Genomic DNA, 23,295 nt, shown 5'->3' on the forward strand with positions numbered 1-23,295 from the left:
TACATACTAATATTAGGCTATACTACCAAGACACAGAGTTATAGCAGCTCTACCTAATACATAGAAACAAACACAGGGAGGCTCCAAGAGGAGGAGACAAAGAAACAGATCTATGGCCCAGATGAAAAAAACAGATCAAACTCCAGAAAAAGACCTAAATAAAATGGATGGAGATAAGCAATCTGTCAGATTCAGAGTTCAAAACACTGGTTATAAGGATGCTCAAGGAACTTAGTGAGGACTTCAACAGTATAAAAAGATCCAGTCAGAAATGAAAGATACACTAATTGAAATAAAGAACAATTTACAAGGAATCAACAGTAGAGTAGATGGAGCCAAGAATCAGATCAATGATATAGAACATGAGAAAGCAGAAAGCAGCCAATGAGAACAACAACAACAAAAAAGAATAAAAAAATGAAGGTAGTATAACCAGCTTCTGGGGAAACTTCAAGAAATCCAACATTTGCATCATAGGGGTACCAGAACAAGAAAAGAAGGAACAAGAAATTTGAGAATATTCGAAAAAAAATGAAAGAAAACTTCCCTAATTTGGTGAGGGAAATAAGACATGCAAGTCCAGGAAGCACAGAGAGTCCCAAACGAGATGGATGTGAAGAGGCCCACTCCAAGACATGTCATAATTCAAATGGCAAAGGTTAAAGATAAAGAAAGAATCTTAAAAACAGCAAGAGAAAAGCAGTAATTGACCTACAGGGGAGTTTTCATAAGACTGTCAGCTGATTTCTCAAAAGAAACTTGGCAGGCTAGAGGAGATTGGCAAGAAATATTCAAAGTCATGAAGAGCAGGGACCTACAGCCAAGATTTCTCTACCCAGCAAAGCTATCATTTAGAATGGAAGGGCAGATAGAGAGCTTCCTAGACAAGAAAAAACTAAAGGAATTCATCATCACAAAACCATTATTATATGAAGTGTTAAAGTGACTTATTTAAGAAAAGAAGATCAAAAACTATGAACAATAAAATGGCAATAAGTAGATACACATCAGCAATTGAATCTAAAAAAAAACTAAGCAAACTATAGAACAAGGATAGATGGATACAGAGAGTGTTTTGGTGGTTGTCAAATGGGAGGAGAATGTTGGAAATGGGTGAAGAGGTGAGGGGATTAAGAAGTACAAATAGTTAGTTATAGAATAGCCATAGGGTTGTAAAGTACAATATAAGAAAGGGAGTAGCCAAAGAACTTATATGCATGACCAATGGACATGAACAATGGTGGGGGGATTGTCTGAGGGAAGGGGGCTTGCTGGGTATAGGGGGAATAAAGGGGTATAAGATCAGAACAACTGTAACAGCACTATCAATAAAATACAATTGAAATATAAAAATAAAATTCAATGAAAATAAAGAGTTAAAGCTTTTAGCCTTAGTTACAGTTGATAGGCTTAAGTTGGGGTTGTCAAGTTCAATTTCACCAGGGGCCTCATTAGCCTTGCTGTTGCTTCAAAGGGCTGAATGTAATTTTAGGATTGTATAAATGTAACTACTTCTTAACAGTTAAGTGAGAGCTTGGCACTGCCACCGAGTAGAAACAAGGTGCTGGGCCAGATAAAGCTAGGTGGAGGGCCGGATTCATCCTGAGTGTACCTCGTGTTTGCCACCTGTGGCTTAAGTGATTAATGTATGTGGAAAGACGTTATTCCAGGAACTGGAACGTGTGACCTATGTGACTCCAGGAGGTCAATGTGCAATTCAATCATTGTGCCCGGTTGTGTTCCCAGGAGGGAATGTCCTTGAGGCAGAAGAACAATTGTTGATTAGCAGATTAAAAAGTACTGGGAAAACCACCATACTGCAACTCTTACCTGATTAAACTTTTTTCAAACTCTTTACTCACCCTTTTCTTCTCCTTATAACAAGGTCAGCTTGAAATGAAAAGTTAAAACAGGTTTTAGGGTATATAATGCACCATCATCTCACATCACCAGCATCTAAATAAAGCACCCACAAAGATTCAATCCTTCTCTCTACTTATTGGCTGGGTAGGGACAGGCAGCAGTAATGCCAACTTTCCAGTTTCACAGTCACTTTGCAATTTTATTTGAAAACTTTTGGCCTCACTATTCCTTAGTAGTAGTAGTTCTCTTCACTACTTTTATTTTTACCATCATGATAATGTTCATATGCCATATGGAACAAAATGACTTAAAGTAATTATCATTGCCCATTTCTGGGTGTTTTCTTGACCGGACAATGAAGTTCAAATGATTAACAAAATAAAGAAATATATATTTTGTAAATTTTATATTTCATAAAACCTTTTTCTTGCCTTATTTTCTACAAAATTAGTAATTATGTTGTTATAACCAAGATTAGCTCTGTTGGTGAATTGTCAACTCAGACAACCTTCCTGAGTCAACATTCATGCTGCCTGTCACTACCAGAACCAAGAAGTACAGAAAAGGATTGAATCTTTACAGGTGCTTTATTCAGATGCCAGGGATCTGAGAAGACTGGTTATGTACTGTGGAAAACCATCTTGACATCTCATCTCAAGTTGACCTTTTTATAAGGAGAAGGAAAGGGTAGGTAAGGAGTTTGGAAAGAAAGTAATTGGATAAGAGTTACAGTCCTGCAGTTGCCTTGCTATTGCTTTATCTGCTGATCAACAACTCTTTATCTGCATCACCAGCGTTTCCTCTCTGGAACACAATGCTTTAGATACCATCTCCAGGGCACAAACATTGAATCACTTGTCAACCTGCTGGAGTCATGTGATTATTCACTCCTGTTCCCGAAATAACATCTTTCCAAAGGTGTTCATCACTTAACCCTACCAACTGAAGATAAAATCTTTAATTCTTGAGTCCCCTATCCATTTCATAAATTAATTTAAATTAGGAGAAATTTTGCTCTGCACTGGTAAAGTAGCAACTACAACTATCAATAAATGTTTAAAGAAATATTTAGACTGAGAAATAAGCATGAATTTTACATATCTTGTCCAAATATTATAATACAATTAAATGATAAATTAAGTTTATCATAGAAAATACTATGGTATTTTCATCTTATCTATATGCTACATATTGCTATTTTTAACTCTTACTTTTTGAAAAAGATGTTAAAAATGACATTTTTTAACTTAAAGCAAAATTTAGATTCATATGATATTTTTAAATTTTCTTTTAAGTTTTTCAAAGTTGACATTGTATAAAGAAAATTGAAAATAGCACCATGTTGCTGTATTTTTCAAATCTCTCTTTAATAGAGAACATACCATGATTCGTAATAACCAGAAAATCACCCTTAAAGCAATTTATTTGGAGATTATTTGTAAATGAATCTTATTTATATTATATACACAGTTTTCTTTCCTTGGTCTAATTAATTTATATTTTCTGGAATGTCACTTTGCTATACAGGTCACATGCAGCTTCTTTTGATTTACAAACACACTTTCAAAAAAATTCTGAAAACATCTGTGACCATTTATAAGTGAAATGGCCAAACCATGGTCTTTTCTTTTTACATTTTGCCTGTTTATGTCAAATACACAGTGTGCATTCCAAATAGAGAAATAACATGGGCAACTCATGTTCAGATTTAATTTCTCTGCTGAACACCATAGTTTCCTGCTTTTTTGAAGCTCTTTTCTGAATTAAATTCTGCTGCTTTAAACAACATTCAGTCAGCATTGCCATGACATGTACAAGAATGGTCACATGGCCAGATTTGATGTTGGTTTCTTCAACTTCCCATCTTTTGGTAGAGACAAACAATAACATATAATCTTCAAATCGGTCCATAGAATGCCATTGTTTTTCACAAGTTCACACCTTGTCACCTGCTAAGAAAATCAAACCACAGGGTCTGGCACAAATAACAACCCTTTTTTATTACAAAATCTTTTATTACTAAATCGTAAGTATGTAATTCTATAACAGAACAATATCACAGTCAAGCACACTATATGACATGTTAGATGAAATGCTCAAATTAAAATTATAAATTATTACACCCATATCATTACCCTACAAACCATACTCAAAAAAGCATTACTTCTGCCATACCCTGTGTGTTGAGTTGTCTGCCGTGTGTGTGTGTGTGTGTGTGTTTTAACCTGAGCACAATTCTCAACAAAATTTTAAATCAGTGCCTAAAATTGGAAATTGTTCTTCAGCTTTTCATAAAATTCAAAACTCTTACTTTTTGCAAAAAATGTTAAAAATTACAAAACATTAGTAAATTTTGACTTCTTTCTTCATATAGCAGTTTTTAATAATTTATGTGATAAATGCAGGTTTACAAGGACACATTTATCACTAGTATTATCCACTTGACCTAAGATATGCACATTTAAAGATATTATGTATTAAATATTCTTATTTTGTTACTAATAATTTAAAATCCCTTTTCAATGTTTCCATTTTAGATAGTGATCATTTGTTTTGTTATTTTTATCTGTGTTTTTAAAATGTGTTTGGCCATTTTAGCATCAAGTATCAAAATCTTTTCTTCTTCTAGAAATTTTTCATTGTTTTCTGTAAATATTGTTCTGTTATTGCTACAACATTATTATGCTCAGATAATTATTAAATACAATATTGTTCTTTTAATAATATCACCCAATGCCCAATGTTTTATTTCTGTGATAAAATATTATCAAATGTTTTCCATTTACTCAGCCTTTTTTTTCAGTTCTAATAACTGTTATTTATTACTTCCCTTTTTGGTGCATTATTTATGCTCTTTTTATTGAGCATCTAAGAGTTTCTAGTCACAAATATCTTCATTAACCAAAGTCAATCTTGAAAATAGGTTGTACAATAAAGCACACATCGGCAATGTCTAGACGCTTTGTCTTTGAACTTATTTTTTTAAAAAACGTTTTTTAAAAAATTTTATTTAATTATCTTTAGAGGGGAAAGGAAGGAGAGAGAAGGAGAGAAATATCAATGTATGGTTGCCTCTCGTGAGTCCCCTGCTGGGAACTGGCCTGCAACCCAGGCATATGCCCTGACTGGGAATCGAACCGCGATCATGTGGTTCACAGGCCCGCATTCAATCCATTGAGCTACACCAGCCAGGGCTGTCTTTGAACTTATGATATAAAGACCAATTAGATAGTTAGAAGTCAAAGGTTTTATTTTATTTTTTAAAATATCCAAAAACATTCATGCAAAGATGGCTATAAATAAAAATTTAAAGGGCATTTCTATTTGGATATGTTGGGATCCAGCCAAATGTTTAGATATGCAAATAACTATGTTTGGAAGATAAAAACCATTTTATCATACCATTAAATTACCATGGACTAAAGCAAAAGTTACAGGTTTTTACAGTGGTAGTTCTGTTGATTTACAAAGATCAGAGCTTCTTTCTAAAAATTATTTCACCTGAGATGCTGGAATTTCGGCCTATTTCAAATGTGTAAATGAAGCCACCTTTTTTCAGTTTAGCCCTTTGGCTGAACTGCATGGCCATTCATCCAGTCTCTTGGGCTGCATACTTAGTGAGCTCTTTGACTCGTTCTCCTTCACCTTATGATGGGTGTCTGCTGCAAAGTCCCTGATGGTCTTCCCTCAGCAATGTCTCTCCCATTTGTCCTCTGCTTTTCAGTATCTACTAACATTGCCCTAGTTTGGGCCTCACTACTTCATGCCTAGACTTTTAAATAGGTTTCCAAATTAAACACCCTTCTCTCAGGTTCTCTCTTGCTCCAGTCAAATCACCCACTGGCACCATATTCATTCTCCCAAATCTCAGTGTGATTTTCATTTGTGGATATCCTACCCTCTCTTCAAAGTCAAGCTCCATCACTTCCTCTTCCACGAAGTTTACCTAAACCTCACAACCAGAAGACACCTTCCTCTTTGAATCTTCTAGTCACTCTGGGAAGAATATTCTTGCTTTGTTGTTGTCTAATTACTTCTCTTATTTCTCTTACTAAACTGTGAGCTTCTTGTAGGCCGTTTTGTTCTCTCTATTCTTTATCTCCCTCTTATCCCTAACATGATACCATAGACGCAGACAGTGTCACTAAACTTCTGCTGAATTATATTAAACAAAGAAGTATGGACACCTCCTCTCTAAATAAGCCAACTTTACTACCTATGCAGATTGAGCTTTTCACTAAAAGTTTTCTTTGTCTTGACTATCCAGTCATTTACAGCTCCAATAGAACTTCCCCTGAGGAATTGAAGGCAATCTTTTCGTACAGCTCCCCATGGTATGAGTAATGACTCAAATTCCAGATCTGTGCACGAAGCTTTTTACCCAAATGTAGCAGGGTTATTGTAAGGATTAGGAAGCATCAGACGGCAGACACATCCTGAACTGTCTTCCCTTCAGCATTAAAAAAAGGGAAAAGAAAGAAATAACATATTCCTGATTTGCCCTGACAGGGTTTATCAGTATTCCATATCTAAGGACATTAGCAAGATAACAATAACACCTTATAATTTTGCCTTATTTAACAGCCCCCAAGTATTTCCATATACATAGGATGCTCAGAGCATCTGTATGTTAATCAAGTCAGGTATTATCAAACTAATTTTCAGAGTACAAAATTGATTGGTGGGTGGAAAAGTGAGAATTCTATCCATCTATCCACTGAATTAACACTTTTTTTAAAGTTATTTATTTATTTATTTTCAGAGAGGGGAAAGAAGGGAGAAAGGGAGGAAGAGAAACATCAATGTGTGGTTGCCTCTTAAGCGCCCTTTACTGGGGACTGGGCCTGCAACCCAGGCATGTGCCCTGACTAGGAATCAACTGGCCCTTTGGTTTGCAAGCCAGCACTCAGTCCACTGAGCCACACCAGCCAGGGCAAAGTGAACATTTTTTATTGCCTGCACTTTTTGTACTATTTCTTTTATTTCAGGAATATACTAAGAATCCTGTAACATGCTGCCTTCGAGGTCCCGCTGCGCCTGCGAGTGGTGCGGGGGGTCAGGCTGCAGCGCCAGAGCAGGAGCTTGGGCATAACTGGGGCTGACTGCTCCTCAGCTGGCGGCCTTTTTAATCTCGAGCTACATGGCGGCACCACACTGCGGGGGGGGGGGGGAAGAATCCTATAGAATACACTAAAAATTTTCCAAAGACTTACCCTGTTAACAACACAACAAAGAATCCTGGACTAGAAAGTTCCTTAGATAATATTTAGTATTGAAATAATAAATAGGTTATAGCTTAAGCATACCAATTCTACTCAATTATCTCAGTTGGCAATAGCTGCCTAAACAATTTAATTGAGAAAGGTTGTAATAAAAATTTAAGCATAAATAAGAGTGAAATCAGTGATGGATTGATTAGCTGTATCTGCCAAGCATATGGAATAAGAAAGGACAGCACAGGTACAATATACTCGATGAGCCTAATCTAGTTCAAATTTTCTTGCCCCATAGGTGAGGTAACTGGACCTCAGAAAGGGGAAATGACTGGTTTTAAGACATAGCTCGCTGAGGATGGAAATTGCACAATAATTCAGAATTTTAGATATACAGACAAGTTTCATGTCTATTTCAAGGAGGTCCTACTGATATACACAGTTACGCCTGGGGCCACTTTGGGGAGACAACGACTCCCAAAGAGTACACCCAGGGGTAACAGTCTGACTGCTGATTCAGGAAAAGGTCTTTCAGTTTTCATAAGTGAAAAACACCTGCAGGAAAATGAGTGGCTACTGCCGTTTCAGGGGTGGGAGACTGTGGAACATATCTGTTTTCAAACCTTCTGTTTGAAAAATCTCAACCAGAACCAGAGCACCAAACAGAAGAAACTCTCTCTAAACATGTTTGTTCCTGTTTGTTTAAATGAGGGTGTTCTCAGATACTTGGCTACCTGGTCTGCTTGTTTCCATGCTGAGGGACATTCTGTCCCCTGGAAAGAGAAAGGAAAGCACAAAGCTTGAGCCTGGGAAAAGTGGAAGTATCTTTTTCCCTAAAGCTAATCTTCTTGCCAATCCATAAATATGACATGTTAGTGGAAGATAATTAATTCCTCATAACGTCGCTCTTATTTCACCAACGTAGGTATTTCCTCTATTGCGTTTATTTCCCCCTAAAGTACAGACACCTCCTGATAAGGTGCAGATTACCTGATGAAACTGAGAAGTACCTTCCTCAAGAAAGCAAACATTTTGAAATGTACTAGGACAATTCACATCGAAGATAAATGATGCATTGATTTCAACACTTTGCTCCTATTCTTCTGAAACATTAAGGCAAATATTTACCCATGCCATCAGGAAATATGAATGTGACCTACACAAAATTGATTTTTCACATATGCATTAGTCTCAGAGAGGGAAGTTGTTAAAGAGTAAATTCATGGGTACATTGGAATCTCTAAAAATTTGGAAAGGAAAGCTATTTTTTCTTATTCAGCATTCTTAGTTTGAGGGAAGGGGGTTTTCAAACAGCATGGTGTATAATTTTAAGTATAAAATGAAAAACTAAAATGTCTACAGTCAATTATTATCTTGTGTGAGTTTACTTGACCACATCACACACAGTTCTGACATAATACAAAATATTTGCAGAAACAACAGTATAACACACCTGTAAAAAGCAATGGAACAAAGCAAGAACATTGCAACCTTGAACTGTTTTACATTCCTTGACCACCTTGGGAATTACTGGTAACCACTAGCTCTTGATGCGAGAACCTTGGCCTTAAACTATGGTCAGCTTTATACCCTTGACCTCCAGTGTCCTTCTCTGAACTGGGGATAAGGAGGAAGGGGGAGATGTAAGAAATATTTAGGCAATAAAAAAGATTTACTGGCAGACTGGTTGGGAGAAAAGATGTGCAGAAGAGGAAGAAGTTGAAGATAATGCCCCAGTTGTCTAGAGGGACTGAAAGGCCAACAATGGGAACATTTGCTGGGACAGGGAATGTAAAAGGGGGACCCTGTTTGGTGTTTAAGATCAGAAAGGAATGACAGATGCCTCCACTCACTACTAAAGTTTTCCTCCATGGGGTGTGAGGGTGGAAAACACCCCACCCTCAGAATCTGGAAGTAAGTTGAAATCCCCCCTTTCCATATACTCCAGACTCCACCTACCCCAATTCTTTTGCCCTTAACCTAGTCATAACACACTTAACTGCTAAAGTTAAGCTGATTCAACTATACACCATCAGCAGAGGAATTAAGCTAGAGAAAAACTGAAACAGTTGAAGGGATTCTGCCTGCCATCTTACTCGATCAACATAGTTCTCTTACTAAGTACGAGATGGGCAGGACTGCAGCTGGATCTGAGTGAGAAGAGCTGTGCCCCCAACTTCCCACATTAGATGTATCCACTCCTGGCCCCCTCCTGCACCACAAGGGGTCTCATGCATAGGGGAATGGACATCCTTATGGGGGGGGGGGGTCAGTACATCCAAATTCTACCCACAAGGCCTACAAACAGCCACCACTGGGTCACCCTTTAGGGTTACAGGTGTGCATACCAGTGGTACAGTCCATTCCAAGGACAAACTAGATTGGGGTCTCTGGCAGGGAGTTGTTAAGTAAAGTCTAGAGGAAGGGGGCATGGGCTCTGAATGGAGTTGTCCCTTTGGCCCTCTGAGGAGAGGTGTAGCTGGAGAGTGACCTCTCTTGGCACTGCCACATTCTGGCACAAAACTGCAAGGGGTCTGAAAAATTCATAATTTGAAACTGCCCTTCCAGGCCACTATGAAAGTCTATTGATTAAGAAAAACGGGATGAAATGCATTTTATTTAACAGTTTACTTACTTGACTTATCATTTCAAAATCTATAGACTACGTGAAGCTTTATTTGTATTTTTGTCCCAGTTTCCACATATATTCAGGGTACGGCTGGAGAAGGGAGATTTGAGTCAGTTATTTCCTCACATGGGCTTAGTGCCCATGTTCTTCTCACACTGAGAGTGATACTTGCCACGCTAGGTATGTTTTTAGGATTGAGATACACAAGACTCACCCTGCATAGCCCCTAGATGCAAGTCAGCTTTGTCATTTGACACCAACCAGGACACTTACAACCCGGAGAAACTTTGGATCATGATGGACTTATTAAGTGACAATATGTCATGTCTGTCTCAAGTCTGATCTGTCAGTATGGTACTTACATAGCTATCTATACCTTACCATGGGACTTTTCAAAGTTAATTTTGACTATTAATTATTTTCACTATACTCACATGTACATGTTGATAAAAAGGACTGGCATCCTGGTGAAGGTAGTTCTCCTGCTAGTCACTGAACTGTGATGGGAAAAAATGCAAATGAGATGATTTTAGTATGATTTCAATTGGAAGAAAAATAAAAGACAAGCGGTAATTTAGATATTTTACTCCTTCGCCTGTCTAAAGACAAATCAGCTGGTAACACACTCCTTTGAGAATGACAAAGGCATCCTATATCAACTCTCTCATTTACCTAATCTCAAATTGATAAGTTAGAGTACATAAGCAAGTGCTTTGAGCCCAGAATAAACAATGCTATTTACAGAGAAAGGGAAGAAAATACAACAAAAAGTCAAGACCTGAAATCCCATTATAAAAACTGGGTCTTCTGTTGCTTCATTAAAAAGTCACAAAAGAACCTTCGTACTCAGCCTTAACCTCAGCAATATACCCCCTGTGCCCCAGATCAAGGCTTGCATAGGAAGCTGTGCCACTTCTGGTGAAACTGGATTGTTCCGATGCTTCATGGGCCAGCATCCTGGGACCTTGTTGTTAGAGGAAGCTACTGTCACCAAATCACATGGCCTAATTTTCAAAGACTAGGAAAAGCAAAATTACTTTAAGGAGGACACAACCAGTCATTCAGATTTTCTGAAGGATATTTGAAAAAGAAATAGGGCAGCAAACAAAGAGAACTAGGTCTTCATTCTAAGACTAGTCACATGCAATTGAAAACATAAGAACCGCCTTTTCTGTCTAAAGGATAGATTCAGATGCTTTTATTTCAGAAGAAATGTCAGCTGTTGTTTGGGTGCTAGTGATTATCTGGTTCAACAGACATAGAAAAATCAAAGTTAACAGGAAATGAGACCATGAAAAAGATCATTGAAAAAGGGCAGACTGTGCCTCATGGTGGTAACTTTCAAGGTGGAATAGACTAGAAGTACAATAGAGTGTGGAGGGCCATGGGAAACATATGGACAAAGTATGGGGGGAAATGTAAAAGATTTTCAAACTTAGGCTACATAATCATTTATTGGGACTACTAAATATATTTCTTCAGGAGTCAAAATTTTCTCCTAAACTGAAGTCTAATCTTAGCGTCAAGAAAAAGCCAATTATTCAAGAACAAATAGTGTCCCCTGCACCTTCATGTAAGGCACAGGCCCTGACCTCAGAAAGTCTTTCCTACCTGGGAAGAAAGTAAAACCAAGACTGTACACTGGATTGTGTAGACAGAAAAAAAGGAGGCCTACCAGGTGAACCCCACTTCTGCATGTGCTCTATTGGGCAAGTTTCTCAACCTCTCCATGCCTCAGTTTCCTCTTCTATAAAATGAGTATAAGCATTGTACACCTCCCTGTGGAACTATTGTGAGGATTAAATGAGTTACTATATGTAAAGTGCATAGATCACTTTTTAGTCCATAGAAAGTGCTCTATATTTTTAGTATTGTTATTATACTTATCATTTACTTTTTAAATAGATTTAGAGCAATAATACTTAGTTTAGTTTTTTTAAAACATGCTAAGATATGTTTCCTGTAGGTTGGAATGACATATTTTTGAACAAAAAATTGAAAAATGTTGCTCTATGTATTCTTTTAATATTAATTGTTGTTATGATTTAATGGTTCTAATATAGTGTATACCAGCCACTGTGTTAAGTACTTCACATACATTTTCTTATTTTGTGTTCATAATGACTTTTTAACATGGGTGTGGATATGCACATTTTAATCACATCTTAGAGAAGTTAAATACTGCCCAAAGGCAGCACATGCAGTTAGTAAGAGACAGAACTGGCGTTTGAACCATGCTGTTACTCTTAGTGGAAATTGGGAACCATGAGGCTATGAAACTTTCTCATACATATGAGCCAGTTGTTGTCTGCATACAGCACTCATTTGCCTATCACTACTCAAATCCTTTGAAATAAATTCAAGTGAGAGACAGCTGATCATGAAAACAAGACAGGAGGCTGAGATCTCGATTATGGACACCATGCTTGAGAAGAGAATGTGCCTCACCATGGTTACTTAGGAGCACAAAGTAGAAGCATTTTAAACTTGACCTGGGTTCCAAATGTGCTCCCAGCTGTCTCTTCCTGGATCTCAGGGTTTCAGCTTCCAGGAAGAGTGTAGTTTGCTGATGACATTTTTACTGTCTATCCCATCAAGTGGGGAATTATCAAATAGGTCACTGTTCTGGGAAACTCAATTGAATCAGCTTTTTTTTCCCATAATGCCAACAGTTAAAAAAAAAAAAAAAGAAAAAGTCTACCAACCCAAACAATACAATGTGATAAAATGCATTTTCTTCTAGTAAGTTTTGCTCAGAACATTACTTTTGTATTCCTCACACTTGTTAGTCTCAGGAACTCTTTATTCTTTGTGTTTATGTTATATTATCATACTGTTAACATTTATAAATACAGTATTACCCATATTAGGAATTAAGTTAGACATTTTTAAAACAATATTTAATAATTTATTCTAAATGGCAATAATAACCTATTACCTGTTAATAAAAATAACATTTTTGTAAAAAATAATAATGCTTTCCAAAACAAAAACAAATTGAGTGGCTGGGGTGGTAGCATTTACATTTTTGCAAACCTCTGTATTATCTGTAATAGAAGACAGCTAGACAGCTGGACCTCATAGTTGCCTCCATATTCTATCTGTGCTGCTCGCACACATGCCATTCAGCCTATGGAGAGCCTCACTCTACACATGTGCAAAAACAAGAATAAAAAAGGCAACTTACATCTTAACATTATTTTGAAAATGGTTTGGGCCTTATGGACTCCTCAGGGACTCTAATAACTGGACTGTGCTTTGAGAGTCTCTGGCTTACACTGCCAGCCCTTGTACATTTGTCTCTGGGGTCCTTCTTTCAATAGGTTCTAGTCTGTCCTGTGGTAGACTGAATTCTAAAGTGGCCACTATGATCTCTACTTCCCCATGTTAACTCCTGTGATTAGATTATTTTACATGGACCAACCTTAAGATAGAAAGATTTTCTAGCGCACCTAACCTCATGCACGAATCCCTTAAAAACAGAGTTTGCTTCAGCTTGGAAGAGAAGATAAAATCAGAGAGTTGAATGTGAGATGGAAGGAGCCTGCCAGCAAGGAATTGAAATAGCTTCTGGTATTGCGTAGTAGCTTCTGGTATTGCCAGCAGGAAAATGACAATTTTCCTTCAAAGAACATGAGGCTGCATCCAGCTGACACCTTGATCTTGGTATCAGCCTGAGTAGAGAAACCTGCCTTGCCAAGCCTTGATGTCTTCAGACATCAAGAATATGAGTTAATAAATGGGTATTCATTTAATCTGCTAATTTGTGGTACTGTGTTATGAAGTGATAGAACACTGATACGTATCTAATAACACATTTTTATGTATCTTTCTTTCTAAAAGAGGTAAGACATGAAACAATATACAAAGAGAAAATATGTATGTATTTCCCCTAACAAATATACTCCTCTAGAAAAGCCCGTATTTGGGGGTCTAAAATGAAACATCTTTTTCAAGAATTATGAGATTGTTTAGCTTGCTTTCAATATTTATTATTGTTTATGTTTGCTTGATTTTGTTTTTCTTTTCTTTTAGTTCAGGTCCCAAATTTAAGAGGGAAAAACTAGCTGAGTGTCATATGATAAAATATTATAATTAAAGTTTTTGTGGAATCATAAAAATATAGAATGCTAACTTACTTATTTAAAAAATAAAATGAGAACCCTGGCTGGGTGGGTCAGTCAGTTGGAGCATAATCCTCTACTCCAAAAGTTTGAGGTTCAATCCTCACTCAGGCCACATACCTAGGTTGTGGGTTCAATCCCCAGTTGGGGTGCATATGGGAGACAACCAATCAATGTTTCTATCTCTCTCTATATATAATTCTAAAATTCAATAAAATCATCCTCAAGTGAGGAATATATAAATAAATAAGTATTAATACTTTCTTTTAATAAATTCAAATTTAGAATTACATACAACTTTTATCACTATAATAAGGACAAGAGTGAATTCTGAAAGCAGAAAGATAGAGAAGAAGAAAAGTAAAGTAAAAGAGCTAAGGACTTCTGGCCAAGATGTAGGCATAGGTAGATATACTTTGCCTTTTGCACAACCAAAAGAAGGACAACAAGAAATTTAAAAACAAAAAATGAGAACTGCCAGAAAACTGAACTGTGTGGAAGTCTGACAACCAAGGATTTAAAGAAGAAACATTCATCCAGACCAGTAGGAGGGGAAGAGATAGGCAGTCAGTGGTGGAGAGGACTCATGGCAAGGTGATGGCTAGCAGACCAGGAGAGGCAGCAGCTGAAGAGTTGGAGCAGGTGGTCCAACATTTGGGTACAGATAAACTGGGAGGAACAACTGGGGAATGAGACAGACACTGCAACTCAGGGTTCCAGTGCAGGGAAATAAAGCCTCAAAACCTCTGACTGAAAAAATTTTGGGGGATTGAGTGAGCAGGAGAAACTTGTAGCTTTGCAGAAGAGTTCATTGGAGATACCCACAGGGTCCTAGAATGTACACAAACCCACCTACCCAGGAATAAGCACCAGAAGGCTCCAATTTGCTTGTGGGTAGCAGAGGAAGGAACTAAAAGCCAGCTGAGAACTGAGCAAGCAGCATCGTTCTCTCACTGATACCTTCCCCATATATGGGGCCGTGACACAGTGATCTGGATTTCCCCACCCTGAAAATACCTAAGGCTCTACCCCTTACTACATAAGAGGCACACCAAGACAAAAAATATATAAAGCAAGTGAAAGAAGAGATCAAATCTCCAGAAAAAAATATGACTAAGAGATGAAGAGATAGCCAATCTATCAGATGCAGAGTTCAAAATACTGGTAATCAGGATGCTCATGGAAATGGTTGAGTATGGTCGCAAAATAGAGGAAAAAGTGAAGGCTATGAAAAATAAAATAAAGGAAAATGTATAGGGAACCAACAGTGAAGGGAAAGAAACCAGGACTCAAATCAACAGTTTGGACCAGAAGGAAAAAATAAACATTCATCCAGAACAGAATGAAGAAACAAAAATTCAGAAAAAGTAAAGAGAGGCTTAGGAACCTCCAGGACAACTTTAAATGTTCCCACCTCTGAATCATAGGGGTGCCAGAAGGAGAAGAAGAAGAGCAAGAAATTGAAAACTTATTTGAAATAATATGAAGAACTTCCCCAATCTGGCAAGGGAAATGGATTTCCAGGAAGTCCAGGAAGCTCAGAGAGTGCCAAAGAAGTTGGACCCAAGGAAGCACACACCAAGGCACATCATAATTACGTTATCCAAGATGAAAGATAAGAAGAGAATCTTAAAAGCAGCAAGAAAATGAGACAGTTACATACAAAGGAATACTCATAAGACTATCAGCTGATTTCTCAAAAGAAACCTTGCAGGCAAGAAGAACCTAGAAAGAGGTGTTTGAAGTCTGAAAGGCAAGACCTACATCCAAGATTACTCTACTCAGCAAAGCTGAATATGTATCATTTAGAATGGGAGGACAGATAAAGTGCTTCCCAGATAAGGTTAAGTTAAAGGAGTTCATCATCACCAAACCCTTATTATATGAAATGTTAAAGGGTCTTATCTAAGAAATTGAAGAAGACCAAATGTATGAACAGTAAAATGACAAACTCACAGCTATCAAGAACCAAACCTAAAAAACAAAACAAAACAAAAATGAACCAAGCAAACAACTAGTACAGTAGCAGATTCACGGAAATAGAGATCACATGAGGGTTATCAGTGGGGAGGGGGAGAAAGGGGAAAAGATACAGGGCATAACAAGCATAAATGGTAGGTACAAAGTAGACAGAGGAAGGTTAAGAATAGTATGGGAAATGGAGAACCCAAAGGACTTATATGTATGACCCATGGACATGAATAAGGTTGGTGATGCTTGTGGGAGGGGGGTACTGGGCAGAGGGTAAATAAAGGGGAGGAAAAATGGGACAACTGTAATAGCATAATCAATAAAATATATTTGAAAAAAAGAAAGAAAAGTAAAAGAGCTAAGAAGGAAGAAAGGGGAAGGCAGACCTAGACAAGAACACAGTGAAAGTCATTCAGATACTAAGAGAGGGCAAGGGAGAGACATGGGTAACATGTGCTCTGGATGCTCTGGGATGACTGACTTTTAAGTTCAAACTTTTATAGTGGTTCCACTTCTTTCAAATCCTTTGTGGAATGGAGTGCAATGGCATCGAGCATTATAGAAGGCCCAGAATCTTAGTATCTCCTATTCTGAAGGCCTGTATGTATCTTGGGTGATTTTACCTTCATAATCCATTTCCTCAAATACTTACCTGTCCAAGATTTCATTTTGTTCACCCTAGATCATTTCCACTGACCTCCAAAAAAGTATATCTACATGCCCCCGGGACCTCCATGCATTTGCCTCTTCTCTTTGGCCCACCTAGAAGGCTCTTCCCTCACTGCTCTTATCTCATGCTGCACACACAAATGTTGCACACCTTTCAAGCTTGATGTCCAGGCCCTTTAACTCATTAATCCTACCTCAGTTAATTTAATAAAAGAAAATGATCAAAGATACCTACAGACATGCATACTCTATGTTACTATACTATTTATATTATAAAAATTTAAATAATTTGCTCTATTTTTTCATCCTATGAGCCATATTTTAACACATTTAAGCACATTTAATGCTTATTATGAATGATGTACACTTAACGTAGGCTGTTCTTTATTCTACAAAATGCTATTTTTTATTTAAAAGCCATTTACAACTGAAAATAAAGGGAAATTAATTAATGCTCCTGTGACACTGATGCCCACTGCAGAGCTTGGAGATTTGCAAGGATCCCCTCGGGTTTGATAATTCACCGGAAATACTCAAAGGGCTCACTGAAAACTTCTATACTATTGATTATCATTTATTAAATGAAAGAATACAAGTTAAAATGGGGTGAGGGAAGATACACATAGGGCAGAGTCCCAGAAAATTCTAAGTGTGGAACATTCATTGCCCTTAACTAGTAGAATCATGGGTAACATGAAGCCCCCTGGCAACAATGTGTGACAATATGCACAGAGTATCATGGACCTGAGAGGGCTGCCCGGTTCTCGGGTGTCCAGATTTTTCCTGGGGTTCAATCACACAGGCACGGGTGACTGCCTGTGTGCCTGTATGTCATATCCTACACCCCTCTGGAGGTAGAGTAGATGCTGTGTGGCCCAAAGCCCCACTCCCCCGCCCCTGTCAATCCCACTGTCTGACTGTCTAGTGTGGCACAGACCCTAAGGTAAATAAAGACACTTTATCAGGCAGGATGTCCCAAAAGCCAAGAAAATAACCTCCCAGTAGCCAAAGGCAAGAGCCAAACTTCTCTTTGAGTAACATTAATTCTTTACTACAGAGCTCCCCAAGTGAGAGATCAATTAAATATATTTACTACAATACAATAATGGAAGAACATGCAGCTCATTAAAATTGTTTTGAAACTGACTTATGTCACGGGAAAATTTGTACAATAGAAGAAAGTTTTATCTATCTCTTTTAAATTATGAGTGTGTGCATGTGTGTGTGACATCTTTTAGCTAACAAGTGGTATATTTACATTCTTCTGCTTTGATGATGTTCCTAATTGTCCAGATTATTTCCCATGAAATGCACTTTTTTTATTCTCTCATTCAGGTTCTGCATTTTCTTACAGAATAACAGAGGCTTCTCCTTCCTTCTTATTACCTTTATCCCCAAAGCAGGCCCTGTAGTAAGGTTTAACATCAAATAATTAAAATTCACCTTTGAAAGTCAGTTGTAGAAAGAATAATTTCTCAGTAAGAATCCTCTTGTATCTCTGCTTATTAAATGTATTCTTTCTTTCCTAATTTCACTGAACAAACCTAATAGAATAGAAAGAGTAGAAATAGGGCCTTACAGATGAGTGAGCTATGTGGTCTTATACTCAGAGCACTGGGAATCTGGAGACAGAAAGAAACATGTAAAGGGTAAGCTACCGTATATGACAAAGGTGTCCTCTCACCCATGAAAATCCAAAGTGTTCCAGCATATTCCTACCTAGAAACTTAGAAAGTCAGTAGAGAGTTTTACTCTAGCTGGAGCCATAGGATAGAGCATTCACCACAGAACTCTCCTTCCTCCTTCCTCCTTCCTCCTTCCTCCTTCCTCCTTCCTCCTTCCTCCCTCCAGGCCACAGGTAGATCCCACGGTGTGGTGCTAGGATTCAGACTCAGGCATCTGTCACCTTATGGATTCAGAATCCCAATTATCTTTTTTTTTCTTCTATTTACTTTGGAATTTGACCACTTGCTCCCCTTTCAACTCTCATACTCGAAAGGCCCATTACATTGCTGTTCAAGACATTGGGATGTCAGGACAGACATCTAAAGGAAACACCTAAGGCAATTTCAACGTTTCCACACTTAAACTTTAGTGATTTTGCAGTAGTTACCTGGAACCGTTTCTGGCTTTGCCAATTGTTGTAAAGCAAAACAAACAAGGACAAAACTAAAATATGATTTTTTCCATCAAAATAAATGATTGATTGAATGAAAGAATAAATTACAAATATTTTAAATATATACAGGTATACACACAAAGGGGAAAATACTGGAACATCAGAAAGAAGATTATAAAAGCACAGAAACAAAATCAGCAGCATATCTTAGGGAAATGAAATGTTACTCCTCATCCCCTTGGACACTGAATCTGTCTTAACCCCAATGTTATTTGGTCCAAAGACCCATAAAAGTTGACTTTGGCTTCATTTTAATGACACGCACAGCTGCTCTGTATAACATATAAGTCAGATGTTGTTGATGCAGCTTTAAGTATTTTCTCAAGTTCTCCATAAGTCAGCATTGTTATTACTAAGTGAAAAAACAAACCCCACTTTTTGCTCCATTCAAAGCCCAGGGGTGTGGAGGAGATCCATCTACCTTCAAGTCAGGCAGTGCACACACGTGCAGGTCCACAGATCAAACAACCACCAAGAAGGAAGTGCATTTTATTTTGGCTTATCCTAAATGGTTTGGAGAACAATGGAGAGAAGTGAGAAGGGGAAATACCAAAAAGCTACTTGAAGTGCTCCTCAGTCTGTTTAAAAGGAAAACAGGGAGATTGTGAGTGGCTCTGGGTCATGGTGTGTTGAAGTCTATACAAGGTCTGTCCAGAAGGTATCCAGCCATGTAATATGAAAAATAGAGACCTTAACTGAAAAAAATGTAGGACAATGACGCCTCAGTCCTCTTCAAAGTAGGCACCTTGGGACCTCACACCATTCTCCCAAACACCATCAGCTGCTCTGTCGTATTTCCCTGAATCTCATCAATGATCTGAAGTCTCTCCCTTTTCAGAGGTGATTTTAGTTTGGGGGAAAAGCCAGCAGTCACAGGAGGCTGAGTCACCTGGCTGATTTGATGTTTTGCCAAAAAACACTGGATGAGGCCTGATTCACAAACAGGCACATCATTTTGATAAAGCTGCCAATCACCAGTTACCCATAGCTGCAGCTTTCTGAATCATCTGAATAGTTTCTGCACAGGAATGTTCAACCTTAACACAAAATTTGATGCAGATTTGTTGCTCTACTTTCTCATTCATTTTAAGTGTGACAGCCACACAGTACACACATGCTCGCTCTGCAGGGTCTACTGCCCCCACTGACTAGTACAGTGAAGTTGTCATTGTTCACACGTGCACATTCCAGTCTACTCTCCCTGGCTGCCAGATTATATCGATGTCACACAAATATTCTCATTATATTAACAATGGCTGGTCTTTTTCTGGACAGACCACATACAAAATCATATTAAATGAATGGGCCTTAGTGTCCTCATTGCCTCCAACCACATTTTCTCTATCACATCCGCAGCTACTTTTATCTTACATCAGAAGTACAAATGAAGGCAAAATTGTTTTGAGCAGAGCCGTATCCCTGTTTCAAATTGCATGAAGAGGAAAATGTGTGTTAACAACTGATGACTTAGAAGTAGTTCACAAATTAATTGGTAACTTTTAAGAAAATACAGGTTAATCTTCTGGTGGTTTCTTCTTCACATTTTCAACAACTAGATGATCAGCTGAATCTCTTTTTAGCATTTACTCAGTCATCTAGCCCTCCTGTGGACAATTTTAACATAATATAAGAATTCTCTAAAATATTGAAGAGCTCTACAATGATGGTAACACTTTTTGTCAACAGCAGCTCACCTAGTGAGAGTTGAGACTGGGTCTGAGTGAAAAAAAATATTACAGAGCTGAACTTTCCTCTCATAAACCAAACTTAGTACACACCACATATACTGATGGGTGTACATCTACACACATATGTCCACACAAGCAATTTATAATAACCGAAGCCAAGAATTACAACAGGGAATTTTTAATATCTAAATTATTGATCATTTTTGGTCTTTCTTGGTTTATTTAAGAGAAAATAAACCCGTCAAGGGCATATGTTGTGTTTTCAACTTTCTTTCTATCCTCCACAGTACCAAATTGTCTTGTACATTATAAGAATTCAGAATATATTAAACGAACAGTACCTGGTGCATTGGGAGACACCAAACAGATTTTTGTTTGGTAGATGAATGAATCTTGAAAAGGCCCCAGGTGAGACCCAGGCTCATACACTTCCCAGCAGAAGCATTTCAGAGATCAGCAGAGCTAATGCTGTATTTGTTTTCCTGAATAAGTTGGTCTCCAGTGGTGTTTGCTGAAAATACAAGCCCATTTCCCCATTAGCGTAAAGGTGAAAGAACTCAAGGAATGTTTTCTTCCCTTCAGAAGTGCATGAGGGCAATGTGCTTTTCTAAGCCCAGCCTCTCCCTGCCCAGGCCTAGGGACGTGAAGTGTGATCGCTCATTCCAAAGTTTGCATGACTACCAATGTTAAAGGTCACAAATGTGTTCAGCCCTTTACAAACAAGGCAGGTATTTATTTTTCCTGCCTCATTTGTGCACTCTGAAGATGACTAGGTGTGGTAGAGTTTATTGTGCCTAATGGCCTCAAATCTAGTCAAACCCTTGATTTAGTTTCAACTAAAACAAAGAAAGGAACTGTCCCAGGAATTACAGTACATATTCAGGAGGAGAAAATGTTCCAACTAAGAAAAAAAAATGAGTCGAGATGTCATTTCATATGATGAAAATAAAAAGGAGCGTATGTTCTATTCTTTATCCCATAATTAGGGGTAACTGTGATATTTCAGCTTTTTCGGAAAGTGGCACTTTCCTCTCATGCTTTCCACCCCTTCCATCTTAAAGTTTTACTTCAGACAAATAGAAGAAACTAAAGAGATTTTCCTCAGTACATACCTCTAGTTCCCTTATGTGTTCTTGAAAGCTCTTCAGGAAAAAAGGAAGCTCAGTGTCCTTCCAACAGTAATTCTTACTGTCTGCACTTTGTTTTCTTTCTAGGAATATAAAACCCTTTGCAATTTCTCTACAACATGCCTTCAGTAACAGTAGAAATAGAAATTATTTTTTCTCTCAATTTTTACTTTTTTTCTTCCTTTCATGTCCTCATGTTTTGCAACATCCAATAAAGGTTTTGTTTTTTTTTAACTTGTTTGTTTGTTGGACAGGTCTTCCCTACCCCCACTTACCCTGCAGATGAGCTGAGAATGATAATGATGGATTTCTTAGCGGCCTCTCCGTAATCTGACTTTTGAGTTGAGTGTGGTAGAAAGAACAACAGTTATCTTCCCATTCAAGAAATTCAGCCTGGAAGCCTGGTTTCCTGAGGGTGTGTACTCACACTTTTAGGAAGGTGTTCGACATTCCTGACATTTTTGTCTGTCCATAGATTGTGGGAGTCAAGGTTGGGAAAGCAAAGATGGGAGCCTATGATGCCTGAAATAGCTATACCACCTGCGAAGGACGTAGGCAGATCCAACAGACATGTCAACCATGAACTTCATAACCTGTATTTTAGTGGCTAAATGATGCCATTTCCTGGTAGGGCTAAGTTAACAGGCCAAGAAGAAGAAATTAAAGTAGAGTACTGTGATAGATACCAAGAGGCATCTTAGTAATCCCTCCTGCACCAGCCTTTTAGTGATGCTTGAATCTTGAGCTGTTTTTGGAGCAGGAATATGGGATTTGGAGTGAGAGACACCTGGTTTACTCACTTTTGTCTCTTTTAGGGGAACTTGGCCTCTGTTTCCACCTCAGTAGAACTGAGAGGGTGATTATAAAGAAGATTCAGGGACATCCTCTGTGTAAAGTATCTAGTACTGAGACCTGTAGCTGAGATACAGAAGATTTGTGATGTAAGTCTTATTGAGCCCAAAAGGCATTGGTTTTCAATAAGATGTGCCTTGAGTAGACTCTTCCTGAACAAGGTGGAGATGATAAACATGAGCATTTAGTCATTGGTGGCACAAGGAAAAGATTACTGTAATTACACCAACATTTAACCAGGAACCAGGACTGTGTCTTATAGTCAAAAGTGATATACATGGATGCTAACTCCTAGACTCCTTGCTACCGTCCCTCCTCCTGGGAAAGTTTTAAGATAACTAAGCCTGTGCAGGAACCATATATTATATGGTACTTGTGTTCAGCAGGAAGAAGCCTTTGCAAAGACAGAGCTGAAATTCAATAGTGAAGGTACAGACAATGTCAGATTCTGAACATAGTTTTTCATTTGCCCACATCTGTGCTACTGTGTATTTTTACATGTGAGGCTGGTTCGACTGGCTGCACTGGGGGCAGAATCCCAGACTTAACGCTGAGATTTGGGACTTTCCAGCACTACTGAGCTGGCAAGGAGACGGGGCAGAAAGTTTGTGCGCAGGATTAACACCGGTCTTCTAGTGACCTTCGGGACCAGCTGTAGCATCTTTTGAATATCGGCTATCATGACAGTATCAGAAGCTTTGAGAGATGTGTGCATTTTTTGACAAAATATAATTCATCCAGACCCACTTGTGTATAGAAGTAGGACTGTAAACAAGGCAGTTTTTATTTTGAAAATTAGGTGTAATGCACCAGTTTTGAGTTCCTCTGTGTTTCATACCTGGTTCAATCTCAGAAAAAAAAATTTCAAATTTCTCTTGTAAATTTTTGAAATAAACATCAAATATAGGTTTACAAGGGAGAGTACATAGATGTATAAAGTGTGGGGTCCCATTTATGTGGAAGGACAATGTCTTGAAAGA

General features: G+C 38.0%; 1 long non-coding RNA gene and 2 other non-coding genes across 3 annotated transcripts; 2 read left to right on the forward strand and 1 right to left on the reverse strand.

Annotated features, from left to right (window-relative positions):
- Window positions 1-3,387: 3,387 nt before the first annotated feature.
- LOC118993591 (uncharacterized) lies at window positions 3,388-21,573 on the reverse strand. Its single transcript, XR_005067886.1, has 3 exons — window positions 20,678-21,573; window positions 10,140-10,202; window positions 3,388-3,815 (listed from the first exon to the last, which is right to left on the reverse strand). It is a non-coding gene; the product is annotated as an uncharacterized LOC118993591 (long non-coding RNA).
- LOC118994561 (small nucleolar RNA SNORA76) lies at window positions 6,875-7,007 on the forward strand. The gene has a single exon (XR_005068083.1). It is a non-coding gene; the product is annotated as a small nucleolar RNA SNORA76 (small nucleolar RNA).
- Window positions 20,304-20,372, forward strand: LOC118994532 (small nucleolar RNA SNORD56). The gene has a single exon (XR_005068071.1). It is a non-coding gene; the product is annotated as a small nucleolar RNA SNORD56 (small nucleolar RNA).
- Window positions 21,574-23,295: the final 1,722 nt, after the last annotated feature.

This window comes from Sturnira hondurensis, unplaced genomic scaffold (genome assembly GCF_014824575.4).
Source record: "Sturnira hondurensis isolate 20B ecotype Veracruz unplaced genomic scaffold, ASM1482457v3 Scaffold0000880, whole genome shotgun sequence".
Taxonomy (NCBI): Eukaryota; Metazoa; Chordata; class Mammalia; order Chiroptera; family Phyllostomidae; genus Sturnira; species Sturnira hondurensis.